Consider the following 22,077-nt stretch of genomic DNA (forward strand, 5'->3'; position numbering starts at 1 on the left):
TCCTGTAACCCAATCGCTGGAGTCCTGGCAACATCCTTGTAAAACTTTTCTGCACTCTTTCAAGTTGATATAATAGTTTCCATCAACAAGTTCTTGGAAGAACAATATCTGCACATTGATTTTATCTGCAATCAAGTGGTTTATTGGAAAGAATGTTCACAAGTTCAGTGATGCAGCAAGGCAGTTTCACCTCCACCGTTTGAAGAGCCACTGCGAATGGGAAATAATTGCCACTGATGCTATCATCTCATAAAAGAAGAACAACCTGGATTAATTTATTTAGCTATTAATTCATGACATTGACAAACACCAACTCTCCACAGGCTTACGCAGAAACAAGGGCAGCAGTCAAGGTCACCAAAAATCAACACTCAAAAGGGACAACTGATAAGATTTTTTTTGGCACAATATTCAATTCTTGGGTAAATGTTCTGTGCTAAATAAAGATTTGACTTTGCAAGTACCTTTTGCCCACCAGTTATATTCTAGATTGCTACCACATGAAATCTGGATGAGCTGTGTGAGTAACACACAAAATGCTGGAGGAACTCAGCAGGCCAGGCAGCATCTAGGAAAAGAGTACAGTCAACGTTTCAGGTAGAAATCCTTCAGCTGTGTGTGTTGCTTGGATTTCCAGCATCTGCAGATTTTCTCTTGTTTGAGCTGTGTGACTGATTGGTTCCAAAAAGAATGTATTTAAATTAACTAGAAAGTTACACCTGAATAAGTTGTAACGGCTTACAGCAAAATACCAAACCTTTGTTTTACTTTATTTTGGAAAAGGTACATGCATGTCTCAGGATAGTAGGGCATTGAAAGGATTAAATCTTGTAGAATTAAAAGGTATTTTCATTAACCAAACTATCAGATGCAAGTTCCATACAAAATCACTAATATCAAAGGACCTTCATCTGGAATAAACCATTAGCACATGATCTAAAAGCGATTACCTAGCACTCAATGATACAAAGAATAAGAATCAAGCTTTCTGTGACCAGAAGATAAACACAAGAGATTCTGCAGATGCAGGAAACCCAGAGTAACACACACACACACACAAAATGTTGAAGGGACTCAGCAGGACAGGTAGCATGTAAGGAGAGGAATAAACAGCTGATGTTTCAAGCTGAGATCCTTCATCAGGATACATTATCATGTCCCGATGAGGATCTCGGTCTGAAATATCAACTGTTTATTTTGCTCCATAGATGCTGCCTGACCTGTGGAGTTCCTGCAGCAGTTGTACACAACCAAAAGAAAAGCACTGATATTGTATCCTTTCTCTTCCCAACAATTCTGATGACAGAATTTAATTAGAAGGGAACATACACACAGTGTGTTGATCTGAATACTCTAGGGAAAATTTGGAGGCTTTTCTCAATCACTTTGTACGAAGCAATCCTCCTGACACAGAGAATCTTAATTATATTCTTCAATCCTGCGAAATGTTTTGCCTACATTTGAAGGCAGAGAAGTCAGTTTCCTGAACAGTTTGCAGTATGCCTAATTTCCAAACTGCTTGAAAACCATATGCCTTTAAAACGGACAAGTGATGTGATGTGAAAATGGCATATAGATCAGGGAATGTCTCTGGCACTTACAAAGCATGACAAATGTATTTCAGAACTCAATACATTTGTCTAGGAGCTGCTCTGGATACACTGAAATGATGATTGCTTTATTGTGTAATGGTCTCATTAACATTCTCGTATCCAATGCCACAAAAACATGTTCTAAGATCAGTCACACGATTCACAAGCTGCACCAGTTGGCAGGCAAAGCTTCTGGCTGTAGATCAACAGCAGAGTACAAAGCACCATATCCTGCATTACTCCTGAGGACTGTTGGAGTCACACTTAAACTCGATGGATAATTCACATCGTTATTGGCTGTTTCATTTGAGCGACAGGCAAAATGGCAACACACACACAGAGAAACTCAGCAGGCAGGGCAGCATCTATGGAGGGGAATAAACAGTCGACATTTTGGGCTGAGAACCTTCATCAGGACTGGAAAGGGGAGGAGGCCAGTATAGGAAAGCTGGGGGCGCTGGCAGGCGATAGGTGAAACCAGGTGAGGTGGCTGGTGGAGGGAGGGATGAAGTAAGAAGCTAGAAAGTGATAGGTGGAAGAGGTAAAGGACAGAAGGAGGAATCTGATAGGAGTGGATCATGGGGAAGGAGGAAGGGCACCAGAGGGAGGTGGTAGGCAGGCGAGCGAAAGAGAAGGGGTAAGAGGGAAACAGTATGGGGAATGGAAAGAAAGTAGGAGGGGGAGAAATTACCAGAAGTAAGATGAAGTGATGTTCATGTCGTCAGATTGGAGGCTATCCATATGGAATATGAGGTGCTGCTCCTCCAACCTGAGAGTAACCTCATCGTGGCAGTAGACGAGGCCATGGGCTGACATGTTGGAATGGGAATGGGGAATGGCAAATGTCCTCAATGTAGAAATAAACAAACTGAAAAATATGCCCTGGTAAACTTTTTCCCCTTAAGATGGTATTTGTGTCCAACTCCATGCTTAAAGTACTGTGTTAGTCCCTACTCAGTACACAACAGCAAACCGAAAATCTCCACTGCCTTCAATAAGATTGAACTTCTATTCTCTAGTCCTGTATTCATTTAGTAACTGATCTGTTGCAACAAGAATGTGAGGAAGAAAATTTAGTGAAAATGTGTATAATATAAATTCTGCAGTTAATCTTATGTGCATTTGCAATCTCTTGGCTGAGGTGAACCTCCCCTGCAACTTGGAGGAGCTGATTTACCTATGAATTGGATTAATTCCATGGAAGACCTATGAGGAGTATCTGAAGCTCAACATCTGTACTCTGATGAGTTTAGAAGAATGAGGAGGGATCTCATTTTAACCTATGGAATATATTGAAAGGCCTAGATGCAGTGGAAGTGGAAAAGACGTTTTCTACAGTGGGAAGTTTAGGATCAGAGGACACAGCCTCAAAATACATGAATGTCACTTTAGAACAGAGGTGAGGAGGAGTTTCTTTAGCCAGAGGGTTGTGAACCTATGGAATTCGTCTGTGAAGACCTAGACACTGGATATATTTAAAGTGGAGATTGATAGGTTCTTGAAACAGGGAGAAGGCAGGAGATTGGGGCCGAGAGAAAAATTGGATTAGCCATAATGAAATGACAGAGCAGACTTGATGGGCCAAGTGGCCTAATTCCGCTCCTATATGTTATGGTCTCATGGACTAGTATGAGTGTCAAAAGTTACAGGGACAAGGCAGGAGATCGTAGTTAAGAGGGATAACAAATCAGCCATGATGGAATGACAGAGCAGACACGATGGGCCAAATAGCCTAATTCTGCTCCTTTGTCTTATAGCCTAAAACAGTTATACACCTGCAGTATTTTGTTCAATGGGTGCCTTTGGACATCATTCCAATGGCCATCAACACAATTAATTCAATGTGCCATTTTAATATCATTTCATTAAATCTTAAATGGTCGCATTCAGTAATTAATTTATTAACAGGCACCTTGCAACCAATTTTGTTTTATTACTTTAGTAAATTAGGAACTAATTGTCCAGGCAAGGACTTTTTTTTTGTGCACTATACTTGCAATAAAATATCAAGAACACTTGTGAAATCTGTCCATTGTCATAACCCATTCAATGCTGTTAAGATAGGTAATGTTCCACAAAGCAACAACGCAATGAGTAACAGATCATTCTGTTCTTAGATGATACTTCTTGAATGAAGAATGTTGGCTAAAGCACCAGGCCATGTCCGCCTTCCTCTTCTCAAATACTGTCACGGGATAATGGTAACAATCTGAACTGAACAGCAGATGAGAAGACATCTTAATAGCGAGAGGATTCGAGTACAGGAGCAGGGACGTACTACTGCAGTTGTACAAGGCCTTGGTGAGACCACACCTGGAGTATTGTGTGCAGTTTTGGTCCCCTAATCTGAGGAAAGACATCTTTGCCATAGAGGGAGTACAAAGAAGGTTCACCAGATTGATTCCTGGGATGGCGGGACTTTCATATGAAGAAAGACTGGATGAATTGGGCTTGTACTCGTTGGAATTTAGAAGATTGAGGGGGGATCTGATTGAAAAGTATAAGATCCTAAAGGGATTGGACAGGCTAGATGCAGGAAGATTGTTCCCGATGTTGGGGAAGTCCAGAACGAGGGGTCACAGTTTGAGGATAGAGGGGAAGCCTTTTAGGACCGAGATTAGGAAAAACTTCTTCACACAGAGAATGGTGAATCTGTGGAATTCTCTGCCACAGGAAACAGTTGAGGCCAGTTCATTGGCTATATTTAAGAGGGAGTTAGATATGGCCCTTGTGGCTACGGGGGTCAGGGGGTATGGAGGGAAGGCTGGGGCGGGGTTCTGAGTTGGATGATCAGCCATGATCATAATAAATGGCGGTGCAGGCTCGAAGGGCCGAATGGCCTACTCCTGCACCTATTTTCTATGTTTCTATATCTTACCAACAAGGGCTGCACTCTGTACGAGTGCAATACTTCCTCCCTTGTGTGTTAACCTGCTCAAGCCATGTTGGAGTGTGACCAACTATATCCTTGAACAAGTTAAACAGACGCATCTACTTGACACCTACAAGGCTAAATTTAAGGCAGAAATGAGGCTATGAAGCTTTATGAATTTAATCAAAAGAAATGTGTCCCTTGCTGCTTACAGGAGACAATGTGTTAAAATATGCTGCAGTAATGTAGCAAGTCTCAATCAACAGAATGTGTTAAGCCAGACACCAGGACTTTATTTTGAAAGGCGTAGCACTTGAAAGTTTTGCAGAAATACTTAACCCATTATTACCTCAGTTAATCGTATCTGCTGTTTTTTTTCTCCTCAGAATATCACACTGATATTCAAGAATTTTTTTCAGATGACTGCTGTGGCTCAAACATGCAAATTAGGAGCAGAGACAAGGCACTTGGGCCTTTAAGCGTGCTGTGCCATTCAAAAGTTCATGTTGATCTGTTGCACCCTCATTAGAGCAGATCCCTGAAAACCTTTATCCCCTTATCAAGAATTGCCCGTGCCTTAGTACCATTGAAAGACTGTGCTGCCAATACTTTATTATAATTAAATTAACAATTATTTTAAATATTGAGCCCACTTCTCTCAAATTCCTCCTTGCCACATCCATCTTTTCACAATCGCTTAGGAGATGATGTTTCAGTCAAGATACCTCATACTGTTCAAACATCCAACAGATGCAAATCTAACATGCCCAACCTTTCAAAGTTCAAAGTAAATTTATTATCAAAGTACATACATGTCACCATATAAAACCCTGAGGTTCATTTTCTTGCTGGCATACTCAATAAATCGATAATATATTCAATGAAAGACCATACCAACCTGGATGCTCAACTGGTGTACAAAAGACAATAAGTTGTGCAAATACAAAAAAGAAAGAAATAATAAATAAACAAACAAGCAAACCAATATCGAGAACATGAGATGAAGAGACCCCGAAAGTGAGTCCGTAGGTTGTGGGAACAGTTCAATGATAGGGTAAGTGAAGTTATCCTCTTTGGTTCAAGAGCCTGATGGTTGAGGGATAATAACTGTTCCTGAACCTGGTGGTGTGAGTTGTGGGGCTCCTGTACCACATTCTTCATGGCAGCAGCAACCTTTCCACACAAGACAACTGCCAATTTCAGATATCAGCGTCTCTTGGGGGTGCTAAATGGAGTAAGTCGCATCTTGGCTTTGCTCCATTCACTTTTCAATCTTGTTACCACCCTTTTACTATCTATATCAAAGTGTTTACAACACTGTTATATGCTTGATTTTGATTTTTAATCGAAGGAAATGACTACCAGAGGGAAAAAGGCATTAGCCGAAGGCAAGGAAGCCAGTAATGGAAATGGAAAGAAAGAAAGGTGTTTTTGGGTGTTTTTGAACAGCCTATACAGTCTCAACTTACTTTGGAGGCTATCTCAAGCTCCTGGATGATAAATTCGATAAAAGATTTGCTACTTTGGAAGTATTGTTAAAGGAGATCGAAGGTAGATTGGCAGTACTTAAGCGGGAGTGTGAAAAACAACAACAAATTTCCAAACTCGTTGAAGCTGGGAGACAGAGAGATTGCAGACTGGATCTATTGGAAAAGAAATAAACTTCGATCACTCAAACACTGGAACAGTATAAAGTCAAGGCTATTGACTTGGGAGAGTCGTAGTCGGAGACAGAATCTGCGAATAATAGGACAGTGAAGACATTGAGAGCAGTGACCTCACTAAATCTTTTTCTCAATTTTTAATAGAGGTGTTCAGCTCTGATGTTTTTTCTTCTCCCCCTATACTAGATCACGCTCACCGGTGTCTAAGAGCTAAACCCCCTAAGGAGTAGAAACCCCGACTTGTGATACTCCAATTTCACTGTGTGCATACTAAGAAGCATTTAATTCAAATTGCTCGTCGGAAGGGGTTATTGAACACCGAGATTTCAAGTTTCGTCTGGTTGAAGACTACAGTCCTGAGGTAATTCAAGAAAGATTGCTTTTTAAACTGGTGATGTCCAAGTTATATCAAATTTCTGACCAGCTCTGCTATTTCTAGCTCGTCTAAGGGTTGCTCTGCCTGATAAATCTCGTAAATGGTTTAAATCCATGGACGAAGCATGTCAATTTCTTGAGGATCAAAGTTTGAGCTCTGACGTCTAATAAATTTGCTGTTTCTTCATGTTTGTATTCATTTAGCTTATAAACTGGTGATGTCCGAACTCTATCAAAGAAAGTTCCAACCAGTTCTGCTATTTCTAGCTCGCCTAAGGGTTGTTCTGCCTGATAAATCACGTAAATGTTTTAAATCCGTGGACGAAGCTCATCAACTTCTTGAGGATCAACGTTCGATCTTAGCTGTCTAACAAATTCGCTGTTTTTTCATGTCTGTATTCACTTGTTCATAAGTTAATAACCTTTTCATAGACTTGGACTTTTAAAGTTTGAAGAATTTTGCCCTTGGTTTGATAATGCCCTTACTTTGTTTTGGAGTATGGATATTTATCATGCTTTTATGTTTGTTTCTTTTTTTTCCTCTCTCTTTATTATTTTCAATTGTTTGTTTTTGAAAATAATTAAGAATCTGATTTGGCGATTGATTTTTCTTTCTTGAAATATTAATAAGATTGTATTCTGTTTTACTTTCCAAGATCTTGCCTTTCAAAATGTTTTGCAAATGGCTGTTTTTTTTAAACATTCATTTGGTAATTTTTTAATGGCATTCTCTTCTCAATGTTTTGACTGCGGGTGGTGTTTTTCATTTCTTTTTCATTGGAGACTTGCCTTCAAGAGAGATGGGGGTAGGGAAGTGTCTAGATAGCGTTCTGGCTGTCTATTGGCCAGTTTTTGGGCCTTTGTAGGAGGGGTTGGGGCTATTTTTAGTTTAGTTTTTTCCATCTGGGCTGATCTGAAACTACAAATATGTCTGAATTGTCGTAACTTCTGGTTCCTCTTTAAACATTTTTCCCTTTTCCTGATTCATCAGTTTCCTGTGCAGTAAGGTTAACCCTTTACACACCATATGGTTTATTCAAGTACAGTGGAAAATATTATTAACTTTGTTTCATGGAATACAAATGGTTTGAATCATCCCATTAAACGGAAGAAGACTATTAAAGTTCTTCATAGATTGAATGCTCAGATTATCTTTGCCCAGGAGACTCATGTAAGGAAGGAGGATAATCAGCGTGTTTTTTTTTAGGTCTTGGAAGGAACAGAAATTGAACTCTAATTCACAGGTTAAGGTGAAAGCAGTCTCTATCTTTATAGATTCCTTGATTTCATTTGTTCACTATGAAACAATTTCAGACCCGAATGGTAGATTTCTTTTAATTACTGGCTTACTTTATAACCAAAAAGTTGTTATGGTTAATACTTATGAACCAAATACTGATTATCCTGAATTCTTTAAGGACTTACTTGCATCTCCTCCTAATTTAAATGAAGATACATTGATAATGGGCGGAGATTTTAACTGTTGCCTGAATCCCTCGATGGACAGGTCTGCATCTAGTCAGGTACTTCCAAACAAATCTGCTATTTTTATTAATTCCTTTTTAGTTGACTCTGGAATTTTAAAAGTTTGGAGGTTTTTACATCCTAATGATAAAGAGTTCTCATTCTTTTCTCATGTATATCATAACTAGTCCAGAATTGATTACTTTTTCATTGACTCTCGATTAGTTTCATTTGTTACTGCCTGTGAGTATGATGCTATTGCCGTTTCTGATCATGCTCCCTGAAACTATCAATCAAATTAACTGATGTGATTTTCAGTGCTAGACAATGGTGGTTCAATTCTACTCTGCTTCAGGACTTAAATTCTGTTAACTTAGATTGCCTTTTTCTTTTCAATTAATTTTATGTAGGAAATTTGCAGTGGGATATTATGGGACTCTTTTAAAGTATATATTTGTGAGCAAATTATTTCATATTCTGCTGGACTGAAAAAACATATTAATAATGAAATACATACATTGGTTGATAAGATTCAAGAAATTGATAAAAAATATTCTGCTGCTCCAAATTTGGAGCTTTACAAAAACAGAGTTGAACTTCAGATGCAACACAGTTTGTTATTAACATCCCCAATTGAAAATCAATTACTCAAATCTAAGAGTCAATTTTATATACATGGTGACAAATCAGGTAAATTACTGCCCAACCAATTAAAAGCTGCTTCAGCTAAACATCAGATTATTAAAGTTCGTAAACTGGATAAAGTTCTGAGATGCAATGGGACTTGGGACTCCTCAGGCAGGATACCCTTAAGGTTAACCTCCAGGTTGAGTTGGTGGTGAAGGCGGCGAACGCAATGTTGGCATTCATTTCTGCAGGAACAGAGTATAGGAGCAGGGATGTGATGTTGAGGCTCTATAAGGCACTGGTAAGACCTCACTTGGAGTACTGTGGGCAGTTCTGGGCTCCTTATTTAAGAAAGGATGTGCTGACATAGGAGAGGGTTCAGAGAAGATTCACTAGAATGATTCTGGGAATGAGAGGGTTAACATATGAGGAACATTTGTCCGCTCTTGGACTGTATTCCTTGGAGTTTGGAAGAATGAGTGGGAACCTCATATAATCATTTCGAATATTGAAAGGCATGGACAGAGTGGATGTGGCAAAATTGTTTCCCATGGTGGGGGAGTCTAGTACAAGAGGGCATGAATTAAGGATTGAAGGGCACGCATTCAGAACAGACATGCAAAGAAATTTTTTTAGCCAGAGAGTGGTGAATCTATGGAATTTGTTGCCACCGGTGGCAGTGGAGGCCAAGTCATTGGGCGTATTTAAGGCAGAGACCGATAGGTATCTGAGTAGCCAGGGCATCAAAGGTTATGGTGAGAAGGCGGGGGAGTGGGACTAAATGGGAGAATGGATCAGCTCATGATAAAATGGCGGCGCAGACTCGATGGGTCGAGTGGCCGACTTCTGCTCCTTTGTCTTATGGTACTTTGACGGTTGATCATGATGAAATTAATAAATCTTTTCAAGAATTCTATACTTCTTTATACCAATCAGAATTTCCTGATGATTCTACCATAATGCATGAATTTTATAGAAATTTGAATATTCCGAAATTATTACTTAATGAATGTTTAACATTAGATGCACCCATTATGGAAGAAGAAATAAAGAAAGCAATTTCTTTGATAAATTCTGGTAAAGCACCCAGCCTGGGTGGGTATACAGTAGAATTTTTAAAATCTTTTTCAAGTCTATTTTCTCCTTGGTTAAGTAGAATTTTTAAGGATGCCTTATTTGTAGGTAAATTACCACAATCTTTTTATGAAACACCTATTTTTTTAATTCCTAAAAAAGATAAAGACCCCACTGAATGTGCATCATATAGACCTACATCCTTGCTAAATGTGGACACCAAAATTTTTTCCAAAATATTAGAAATTAGATTGGAAAATGTATTGCCACAAATTATTTCTGACAACCAGACAGGATTTATTAAAAATCATTATTCATATTTTAATGCTTGGAGGTCGATGAACATTGTATATACTTCTTCATCTAAAACTCCAGAATGTGTTATTTCGCTTGATGCCGAGAAGGCGTTTGACAGAGTTGAATGGGAATATTTATTTAATATCCTTGAGAAATTTAATTTTAGCCCAAAATCCATATCTTGGATTAAATTAATATATCATACACCTTTGGCTTCTGTACTTACTAATAATCAGAGATCCCCTTTTTTTGGCTTTTTCGAGGTACTAGACAGGGCTGTCCTTTAAGCCCTTTACTATTTGATATTGCCTTGGAGCCCTTGGCAATCGCTCTTCGTGATTCACCCAATATATCTGGCATTATTCGTGGGAATGAGATGCATAAGGTATCATTATATGCAAATGACCTGTTACCATACATCTCTAATCCAGAGAAATCCATCCCTGCAGTAATATTACTACTTGCTCAGTTTAGTAGTTTTTCTGGTTATAAATTGAATCTTAATAAGAATGAGCTTTTTCCATCAAATATGCAAGTTCCAATCTATAGACAATCACCATTTAGACTGGTTACTGATTATTTACATATTTGGGTGTTAAAATTACTAAGAAGCATAAGGATCTATTTAAAGTTGCTGGTGAACGCAGCAGGCCAAGCAGCATCTATAGGAAGAGGTGCAGTCGACGTTTCAGGCCGAGACCCTTCGTCACGAAGGGTCTCGGCCTGAAACGTCGACTGCACCTCTTCCTATAGATGCTGCTTGGCCTGCTGCGTTCACCAGCAACTTTGATGTATGTTGCTTGAATTTCCAGCATCTGCAGAATTCCTGTTGTTTCGGATCTATTTAAAGTTAACTTTTTACCCTTAATTGATTGTGTTAAACAACTGCTTACTAAATGGTCCCCACTGTCCCTATCATTGATTGGCAGAATCAATGCTATTAAGATGATTATTTTACCTAAATTTCTGTATCTATTTCAGGCGGTACCAATCTTCATCTCTAAATCCTTTTTTGATATTATTGATTCTAAAATTTCTTCATCTATATGGCAGAATAAAAATCCTAGATTAAGTAAGAAATATTTACAGAAATCAAAAAAGGATGGCGGTTTGGCATTGCCACACTTTAGATTCTATTATTGGGCAATTAATATTCAATACCCAACTTTCTGGACACAAGATTTGGATGAAATTCAATGTCCACGATGGGTGAACCTCGAGTGTGAGTCTGTACAGGGGTTCTCATTGGCTTCTATTTTAGGGGCTTCGCTTCCCTGTGCATTTACTAAACAAACGATTAATCCAATAATTAAACATACAATTCAAATATGGTTTCAATTTCGTAAATTTTTTGGATTGAATAAATTTATCCTATCAAGCCCTATTATATCTAAGTTTTTCTTCCAACCATCCAGAACTGATTAAGATTTTCTTTTATGGAAAATGAAGGGAATAAAATGTTTTCATGATTTATTCATGGATAATTGTCTCATGTCCTTTGAACAGTTGCCTAATAAATATAATTTTAGGTAGATCAAATTTTTTCAGATATTTACAGATTAGAAACTTTTTGAAGGTTATTTTACCTACTTTTCTGATATCACATCAAACTGAAATTACAAAAAAAATTTTAGGTTTAAACACCTATCAGAACAATTTAATAGCAATTGTTTATGATTTAATTACGAAAATGCGTTTAGGTATGTCTGATAAAATTAAGAATGAATGGGAAAGAGAACTTCAGGTACCTTTACCCATAGAGAAATGGGAGAAGATTCTCCAACTAGTCAACACTTCTTCAATGTGTGCTAGACACACTTTGATACAATTTAAAGTGGTTCATAAGGCCCACAGGTCGAAGGATAAGTTAGCTCGTTTTTATGGTCATATAAATCCTGTCTGTGACAGATGTAATTCTGAGGTAGCTTCCTTGACATACATGTTCTAGTCTTGCCCTCTTTTGGAAAAATATTGGAAAGACATTTTTGATATTATTTCAGTAGTTTTGTGTATTGATTTACAACCTCATCCTATTACTGCATTTTTTGGATTACCAATGATAGACTTTAGTCATTTATCCCCTTCAGCTTGTTGTTTGATTGCATTTGTTACATTGATAGCCAGAAGATCCATTTTATTTAAATGGAAAGATTCTAATCCCCCTACTACATTTCAATGGTTTTCCCAAAATGTTTAAATTTGGAAAAAATTAGGAGTGGTACCACTGATCCTTCGGTTAAATTTGAAGAAACTTGGAGGCCATTTATTCAACATTTTCATATGATGCAAGTTGACCTTTTCCGAATCTTTTTTAATAACTTTTTGTGTGTGTGTATAGAGGAGCGGAGTTAACGACAAATAATGATCTTAACCAATGAAATATGGCAGCCCAGTCTTTGCTTTGTTTTGTATTTTTTTTCAGTGTAGGGGGTAAAAACTTTTTTTTGATTCTTTTTCATGTTCAGTAAAAAAAAATAAGAAAAAAAGTTTTAAAAATTTCAGATATCAGCCTAGTGAACCTTTCCTGAGTTGCTACTGATGCATTAACACCCTTCCTTAAATAACGGCAATTGGAATGGACAGAACACAAGAAGCTACTGAGAGAAGTGGCCTCTGCCCAATACTTCATGGCAGTACCATCCTCACCATTGGTAGTGTCTACAGGAGGCACTGCCTCAAGGCAACATAATCAACAATCCTTCCATCTTCTCACAGCTACCATCAAGCAAGAGGAGCAGAAACCTGAAGCCACAGGCTCAAGAACAGCTACTTCCCTTCAACTAGTGTGACCACTTTGCACGAAACTGGATTTATTTTTGTTCTCATTGTGTGCTTCCTTGTAGAGATTGTGTATAATTTATGACTGTGAATGCCACTTTTATGATGCTATGTTCCTGTGATTTTTCATGGCACCTTGCATGTACTTGTGCAGAAGGCAATAAACTAGACTCTGACTTAATACTGTACACAGTACTCCAGATGTCGTCTCATTAATGCTCAACAGAACTAAAGCATGACAGGATTTTCTTTATTAATGAATTCCACTCATAATTAATAGCACTGTTCACTTTCCCAATTACCTGCTGCATCTCTGCAGTGAGATGTCTGCAGCAAGAAAGCTTAATGAACAGTAAACAGACAATTGACTGCAACTTTTTAAAAACAGACTGTAATCTAGAAAGGAAATTCTTAAGCAGTTTATTTTCTAATTTTTAGAAATACAGCAAGTTTAACAGGTCCTTCCAGCTCAACAAGCCTACGCCAGCCAGTTACACCCATGTCACCAATTAATCTATTAACCGTATGTCTTTGGGAGGTGGGAGGAAACTGAAGCACCTGGAGGAAACCCACTCGGTCACGGGGAGAACATACAAACTCCTTACAGACAGCAGCAGGAATTGAACCCAGGTCACTGGCACTGTCATAGCGTTACACAACCGCTATGATAGTATGCCACCCTACTCATTAGTGGAAAACACAAACTTTTCTTCTGGGCCTGTTATGTGACAATGTCACCAAAGTAACAAGTCATCACATGGATAAGACGAGTCTGCTGTATCAAGCTGTCCTCAAAAAGCATTTGTTAAGAGTACATATCAGGGAAAATATTTGCTGATGAGCTTTAGATAGCTAACTACAAACTTTCCACTTTCAAAGCATCTTCAGCACACAATCATTGGGTATAAAATATTCTTGGACAAAAGGAGCAGAATGGGAATGGAACAATCAAAATGAAGGGTTGCACAAGTCAAATTGTCTCAGCCTAGTTCACAGGTAAAGCCCTCCTCACCATTGAACACTTCTACAAAGAGTGATGTCGCAGGAAAGCAGGGAAGTCCCCCAACCATCCAGGCCATGCTCTCTTCTCACTGCTACCACCAAGAAGGTGGTGCAGGAGCAATCGGTGCCAAACAACTAGGTTCAGGAACAGTCATTATCCTTCAATCATCAGGCTCCGGAACCAGTGTGGATAACTTCACTCAACACTGAACTGATTCCACAACCTATGGAGTCACTTTTAAAGACTTTGTAACTCATGTTACAAAGTGGCTCACCTGAGGACTGGGAGAAATTCAGAGTTCAGCAGAGGAGGACAAAGGGCTTAATTAGGAAGGGGAAAAAAGATTATGAGAGAAAACTGGCAGGGAACATAAAAACGGACTGTAAAAGCTTTTGTAGATATGTAAAAAGGAAAAGACTGGTAAAGACAAATGTAGGTCCCCTGCAGACAGAAACAGGTGAACTGATTATGGGGAGCAAGGACATGGCAGACCAATTGAATAATTACTTTGGTTCTGTCTTCACTAAGGAGGACATAAATAATCTTCCAGAAATAGTAGGGGACAGAGGGTCCAGTGAGATGGCGGAACTGAGCGAAATACATGTTAGTAGGGAAGTGGTGTTAGGTAAATTGAAGGGATTGAAGGCAGATAAATCCCCAGGGCCAGATGGTCTGCATCCCAGAGTGCTTAAGGAAGTAGCCCAAGAAATAGTGGATGCATTAGTGATAATTTTTCAAAACTCGTTAGATTCTGGACTGGTTCCTGAGGATTGGAGGGTGGCTAATGTAACTCCACTTTTTAAAAAAGGAGGGAGAGAGAAACCAGGGAAATATAGACCGGTTAGCCTAACGTCGGTGGTGGGGTAACTGCTGGAGTCAGTTATCAAGGATGTGATAACAGCACATTTGGAAAGCGGTGAAATGATCGGACAAAGTCAGCATGGATTTGTGAAAGGAAAATCATGTCTGACGAATCTCATAGAATTTTTTGAGGATGTAACTAGTAGAGTGGATAGGGGAGAACCAGTGGATGTGGTATATTTGGATTTTCAAAAGGCTTTTGACAAGGTCCCACACAGGAGATTAGTGTGCAAACTTAAAGCACACGTTATTGGGGGTAAGGTATTGGTGTGGGTGGAGAATTGGTTAGCAGACAGGAAGCAAAGAGTGGGAATAAACGGGACCTTTTCAGAATGGCAAGCGGTGACTAGTGGGGTACCGCAAGGCTCAGTGCTGGGACCCCAGTTGTTTACAATATATATTAATGACTTGGATGAGGGAATTAAATGCAGCATCTCCAAGTTTGCGGATGACACGAAGCTGGGTGGCAGTGTTAGCTGTGAGGAGGATGCTAAGAGAATGCAGGGTGACTTGGATAGGTTGGGTGAGTGGGCAAATTCATGGCAGATGCAATTTAATGTGGATAAATGTGAAGTTATCCACTTTGGTGGCAAAAATAGGAAAACAGATTATTATCTGAATGGTGGCCGATTAGGAAAAGGGGAGGTGCAACGAGACCTGGGTGTCATTATACACCAGTCATTGAAAGTGGGCATGCAGGTACAGCAGGCGGTGAAAAAGGCAAATGGTATGCTGGCATTTATAGCAAGAGGATTCAAGTACAGGAGCAGGGAGGTACTACTGCAGTTGTACAAGGCCTTGGTGAGACCACACCTGGAGTATTGTGTGCAGTTTTGGTCCCCTAATCTGAGGAAAGACATCCTTGCCATAGAGGGAGTACAAAGAAGGTTCACCAGATTGATTCCTGGGATGGCAGGACTTTCATATGAAGAAAGACTGGATGAACTGGGCTTGTACTGGTTGGAATTTAGAAGATTGAGGGGGGATCTGATTGAAACGTATAAGATCCTAAAGGGATTGGACAGGCTAGATGCAGGAAGATTGTTCCCGATGTTGGGGAAGTCCAGAACGAGGGGCCACAGTTTGAGGATAGAGGGAAAGCCTTTTAGGACCGAGATTAGGAAAAACTTCTTCACACAGAGAGTGGTGAATCTGTGGAATTCTCTGCCACAGGAAACAGTTGAGGCCAGTTCATTGGATATATTTAAGAGGGAGTTAGATATGGCCCTTGTGGCTACGGAGGTCAGGGGGTATGGAGGGAAGGCTGGGGCAGGGTTCTGAGTTGGAGGATCAGCCATGATCATAATAAATGGCGGTGCAGGCTCGAAGGGCTGAATGGCCTATTCCTGCACCTATTTTCTATGTTTCTATGTTCTCAGTACTATTTATTCACTTATTACTTTTTTTTGTATTTGCAATTTGTCTTTTGCACACGTGCAAACAAATGAATCTCAGGGTAGAATATGATGACATTTAGATACTTAAAAAATAAATTTACTTCGAACTTTGAAGCTGTCCAACTGCTACACCACAAAGCTGTTCAGAATGCAAAGGTCCTACTTTAGCACAAGCATCTAATATTTTAAACAATACTTTTGGTTATTTCCTGAAACGTCCTGCTTCATATTATTTGTTGCTTTTATTCATATTATTGTACCCCTAGTATTAGGTTGGATTTTAATAATTTTTTTCTTAAGAATTCAGAGTTGTGCTGCTCTGTGAGCCCCAGACCGATGATTTTTTCTTTCACCGGGAATGGTTAAGACAGAACTCACGTTTGTCTCCTACCTGATTATTTTGATCTTTTTCCTAGTGTCCTGCACAATAATAACACTGAATGTTTTGCCAACATAGATTCATATTTTCTGTCTTCCTCCCTTTCTGAATTACATTTTGCAGAATTACATCCTGTGTTACATTTATTATTTACCAAGCTAATTGAAACTTCCTCTAATCCAGAGAATTTTGGATAATTAAGCCAAAGTATTATATCTTAATAATCACAACAACAACCAGGCGCTTATCATCAGTAAGACTGAGGACTTTAAGGAGGGGAAGTCAAGGGAACATAAAGCAGTTCTTATAAAGGGGACTGCAATGGAGCAGGTTTAAGTTCCAGGGTGTCAGCATCTCTGAAGATCCATCTTAGTCACAGCATACTACTCAAAGTACAAAGTTGAAAGTAAATTTATTATCAAAGTAAATGTGTGTCAACATGTACTACCCTGAGATTCATTACTTGCAGGTATCCTCAATAAATACAAAAGAAACAATAGAATTAATGAAAAACTGCAAAGATAGACAACCAATATGCAAAAGAACATTGTGCAAATACAAAACACAAAAAAATAATAAATAATGAGAACATCAGTTATAGAGTCTTGAAAGTGAGTGCACAGATTATGAAATTAGTTCAGTGTTGGGGTGAATGAAGTTATCCACTCTGGTTCAGGAGCCTGATGGTTGAGGGGTAATACCTGTTACTGAACTTGGTAGCATGAGTTCTGAGGCTCCCACATCTTCCTGTTGGCAGCAGTGAGAAGAGATAGTGGAATTCCTTGATGACATTGCTCAATGTGTGGATGTGCTCACTGGGGTTTACCTGTGGCGGACTGGGCTGTACCCACTACTTTTAGCAGACCTTTCCATTCATGAGCACTGATGTTCCCATACCGGCCATGATGGAACCAGTCAGTATATCCTACACCACTCATCTATAGAAGTTTGTCGAAGTTTTAGATGTCATGTTGAATCTTCACAAACTTCTGAGAAAGTATGTGCTGGACCCAGGGCACATCCTCGGAAATGATAACAGAGGAATTTAAAGCTGCTGAGCCTCTCCACCTCTGTTCCCCTGATGAGGAACTAGCTCATGGACCTCTTGGCTTCCTTCTTCTGCAGTCAATAATCAGCTTCTTGGTCTTGCTGACATTGAATGAGAAGTTCTTGTTATGGCACCACTTAGCCAGATTCTCAATCTTCCTCTTATTTGCTGATTTACCTCCACCTTTGATTCGGCCTACGACAGTGGTGTCATCAACAAACTTAAATATGGCATTGGAGCTGTGATCAGCCTTGCATTCAGAAGTATAAAGCGAGTAGAGCACCAGCTAAGCACACAGCCTTATGGTGCACCTATGCTGATGGAGATTATGGAGAAGTTGCTGCCAAAATGAATTGACTGGGGTCTACAAGTGAGGAAGTTGAGACTCCAATTGCACAAGGAGGTATCGAGGCCAAGGTCTTGGAGCTTATTGATTAGTTTTGAGGGGATGATAATGTTGAACTGTAGTCAATGAAGAGGATCCTGATGCAACCATCTTCACTGTCCAAATGTTCCATGTTTGATTGAAGAGCCAATGAAAATTGCTGTAGAACTGTTGTGACAGTAGGCAAAATGCAGACTGTTCTTCATGAAGGAGTTAATATACTTCATCAACAGCCCCTCAAAGGACTTCACCATAGTGAATGCAAGTGCTCGTGGACAAATGTCATTGAGGCAGGTTACTAGGCTCTTCTTGGGCATCAGTATAATTGAAGCCTGCATGAAGCCTGTAGGTACTTCAGACTGCTGAAGCAAGAGGTAAAAATATCATTGAATACTCCAGCCAGCTGATTAGCACAGGACTTTAATACTTGGCCAGTACCCCATCAGGGCCGGATACTTTCAGTGTCTTCACCCTTCTAAAGGATGCTTTCACGTCAGCTTCAGAGACTGAAATCACAGGGACATTGCTGGCTGTGGGAGTTCACGAAGGTTCCTCCATGTTTCATTGGTCAAAGTGAGCATAAAAGGCATTGAACTCATCTGGGAGTGAAACCCTGCAGTTGCTTGGTTTTACTGATAATATTCAAGCCCTGCCGTAGCTGTCTAGCATCCCTGTGTGATTTCAGTTTGGTCCGGAATTGCTATTACACATTTGAGAAGCCTTTCTGGTGGTTGCAACTGAACCTCTTGTATTTTACTTGGTTGTCAGACCTGAACACCATTGATCTGGCCCTTAGCTGATTGCGGATCCCTTGGTTCATCCAGGGCTTGTGGTTGGGAAAGACTCGGAATGATTTTGTGGGGATATACTCATCACAAGTGATTTGATAAAGTCTGCGACAATCATAGTATATTTGTTCAGATCTTCTATGAGTCCTTGAACATGATGCATTCCACTGACTCCCACAACCACTGCTTTGTTGTCGTTACTTTTGATGAAATTATGAAGAAGGCAAACTAGCAGCTACATTTCATTAGGAGTTTGAGGAGATTTTGTGCATCACCAACACTTGAGAAAGTTTCTACAGATTCTAACTGGTTGCATCACTGCCTGGTATGGAGAGGCTACTGCACAGGATCAGAGAAAGTTGCATTGAGTTAGAAACTGAGCCAGCTCCATCATAGACTCTAGCCTCCCCCCTATCGAGGCCATCTTCACAAAATGGCAGCATCCATCATTAAGGACCCCCCCAAAACTCAGAACACACCTTTCCATTACTCCCATCAGAGAGGTGGCACTGAAATCTGAAGACACGCACTCAACATTTTAGAAACAGTTTCTTCCCCTCTGCCATCAGGTTTCTGAACAAACAATAAACCCAGACAAAACACCTCATTATTTTTGCTGTTTTTGCACCTACTTATATTTTTAATACATTTCTTATTTATAGCACATGTTACAGTATAAAATATATTTACTACAGTATAATATATACTATAATATGAATATATATATTTTATAGTATATTTTATGTACTGCACTGTTGCCACAAAACAAATCTCACAACACATGTCTGTGATAATAATTCTGATTCTGTAATCTGAGTTAGAAGATTCTAGCCTAAAGTTCTAAACTTAAAAGTGGAAATGTCTCCACACAATACTGTGCAAAAGTCTTCGGCGCACACACACACTCAGTTGCATAAGACTTTTCCAGAACATAGAAAATCTACAACACGTTACAGGCCCTCTGTCTTGTGCCGACCATGTACCCAAATACTGCAGTAATTTTGTATATTGCACTGTACTGCTGCTACAAAATAAAATTTCATGACATGGTGATGATAAACCTGATTCTGATATGGGTCCCTATAATGGACTGATAGTGGGAAGTGGGAGAGAGGGGAGTCATGGTTGGGGATATATATTATTCCTGGTATTCTGGCCAATATATATCCCATAACAGTCACAAAGCCAAAGGACCAGAATACTGAGTACAAATCCAGCCAAGTTCCACCTATCAAATATTGAAAGGCTTACATAGAGTAGACATGGAGAAGATGTAGAGAGGACATGGGGGTGGGGAAGTGGTTAACATAACGCTTTACAGTACCAGCACCCTGGACTCATTTCCTGTCGCTGTCTGTAAGGGCTCTGTTATGCTCTCTCCATGACCATGTAGGTTTCCTCCAGTTGTTCCTCCAGAATGCTTCAGGTCATTTTCCTGCCTTCCCCCATAAACTTGGACACCTTTACCAATCAAGAACCTACCAATCTCCACTCTAAATATAGCCAATGACTTGGCCTCCACAGCCAACTGTGGCAATGAATTCTACAGATTCACCACCCTCTGGCTAAAGAAATCCCTCCTCACCTTCGTTCCAAAGGGATGTCCTTCTATTCTGAGGTAGTGCCCTTTAGTCCTAGACTCCTCCACTACTGGAATCATCCTCTCCACATCCATTCTATGTAGGCCTCTTGGGTCCTCTCTCTACAGCCTTGATCTAAATCCTAGGCTGTGCCACACCCACTCCCTACTTTGGGCTGTTTCAGGAGAAAAAAAGTTTATCTCCATTTTTTCCAGGACCTTTAATTATATTAAACACTTATTAGATCACCATTACACTTTTGTGTTCCAGAAACTAGAAGCTGACACTGTGCACAACCTGTCTTCATTACTTGATGGACATGGACGAGAGCCACGATGAGTGACAAGTCACTGACCCAAAATGTAATTTTCCATCTTCTCTGCAGATATTGCTCGACTTGCTAAAAGTTTTTGGCATTTTATTTTTGTTTTAAAAGAGAAGGACTGTGCTGTTGGCAAGTTAATAATTTGCAGACAGTAGGGATTTCAGAGGACAAACTTCAATTGGTAACTCCAACCTGTTTAAAAGTTAAAGAATGGTAGAAAGAGCAATGTCAGCAAAACCGAAGAGCTGATTATTGACAACGGGAGGAAGAAGCCAGGGGCACATGAGCCAGTCCTCATTAAGGGAACGGAGGTGGAGAAGGTCAGTAGTTTTAAGTCCCTTGGCATTAACACATCAGAGGATCTGTTCTGGGCCCAGCACGCAAGTGTCATCACAAAGGAGGCATGATAATGCCTCTACGTTCTAGAAGTTGGCATAGATCATCATATTATGAAAAACTTCGAGAACTATCTATAGTGAAGAGTATCCTAACTGGCAGCATCAAGGCCTGGCTTGGAAACATCAACACCAGGAATGGGAAAGGTTACAGAAAGTGGTGGACATAGCCCAGTCCATCACTGGCAAAGCCCTCCCAACCATTGTGCACATTTACATGGAACACTGCCACAAGGAAGTGTCCATCATAAAAGACCTCATCACCCAGGCCATGCTCTTCTTTTGCTATTATCATCAGGTAGGAGGTAGAGGAGCACTAGGGTCCACACCATCAGGTTCAGGAATAAGTATTGCCCTATAATCATTAGGCTCCTGAACCGATGTGGACAACTTCAATCACCACTAATCTGAACTGATTCTACGACCGACAGACCTTCAAGGATTCTTTACAACTCACGTTCTCAGTATTTTTTTTATTTGCACAATTCATCTTTTACTCATTGCTTGGTTATTAGTCTTTGTTCATTTAATTTTTCATCAAATTCTATTGCATTTCTTCCTGTAAATATCTGCAAGAATATAAATCTCAAGGTAGCATATGGCAACATACACGTACATTGATAAAATATTTATTTTGAACTTTGAAAGAGCAAAGATACTTACTGAAGCAAAAGATGTAGTTTTAGGCAGTGTAGGAATAATAATACAGATAGTATGGCAGCATCATGCTTTACAGCGTCAGCGATCAGGGTTCAATTCCTGTTGCTATCTGTAGGGGGTTTGTAAGTTCAACCCCAGGAATGCATGGATTTCCTCCGCGGGTGCTCCAGTTTCATCCCACATGGCAAAGATGTGCGAGTTACCGCTAGTAAGTTGTGGATATGCTATGTTGGTGCAGGAAGCATGGTGGCACTTATGAGCTCCCCCCCCAACCCCCAGAACATAATCTGACTGTGGTTGGTCATTGGCACAAACAACGTATTTCACTCTACGTTCCGATGTACATGTGACAAATAAAGTTAATCTTAAAAGATTGTTAACCTTTAACCAAGAATCAGAAGAGGGAGTGTGTGCAGCATCTATGGATTGGAAGCACAAGAAGGTTTAAGAGGGAAATTTGAAAAGTGACAGAAAACAAACAAACTTGGGATAGATTCAAGAGCAAAAGCTTTA

At 39.7% G+C, this 22,077-nt stretch overlaps 1 protein-coding gene across 2 annotated transcripts in view; it reads right to left on the reverse strand.

The window, feature by feature from the left end:
• parn (poly(A)-specific ribonuclease (deadenylation nuclease)) overlaps positions 1-22,077 on the reverse strand; it is a 164,650-nt gene that overhangs the window by 16,951 nt on the left and 125,622 nt on the right. The window lies entirely within an intron of this gene.

Source organism: Mobula hypostoma, chromosome 9, assembly GCF_963921235.1.
Source record: "Mobula hypostoma chromosome 9, sMobHyp1.1, whole genome shotgun sequence".
Classification (NCBI taxonomy): Eukaryota; Metazoa; Chordata; class Chondrichthyes; order Myliobatiformes; family Myliobatidae; genus Mobula; species Mobula hypostoma.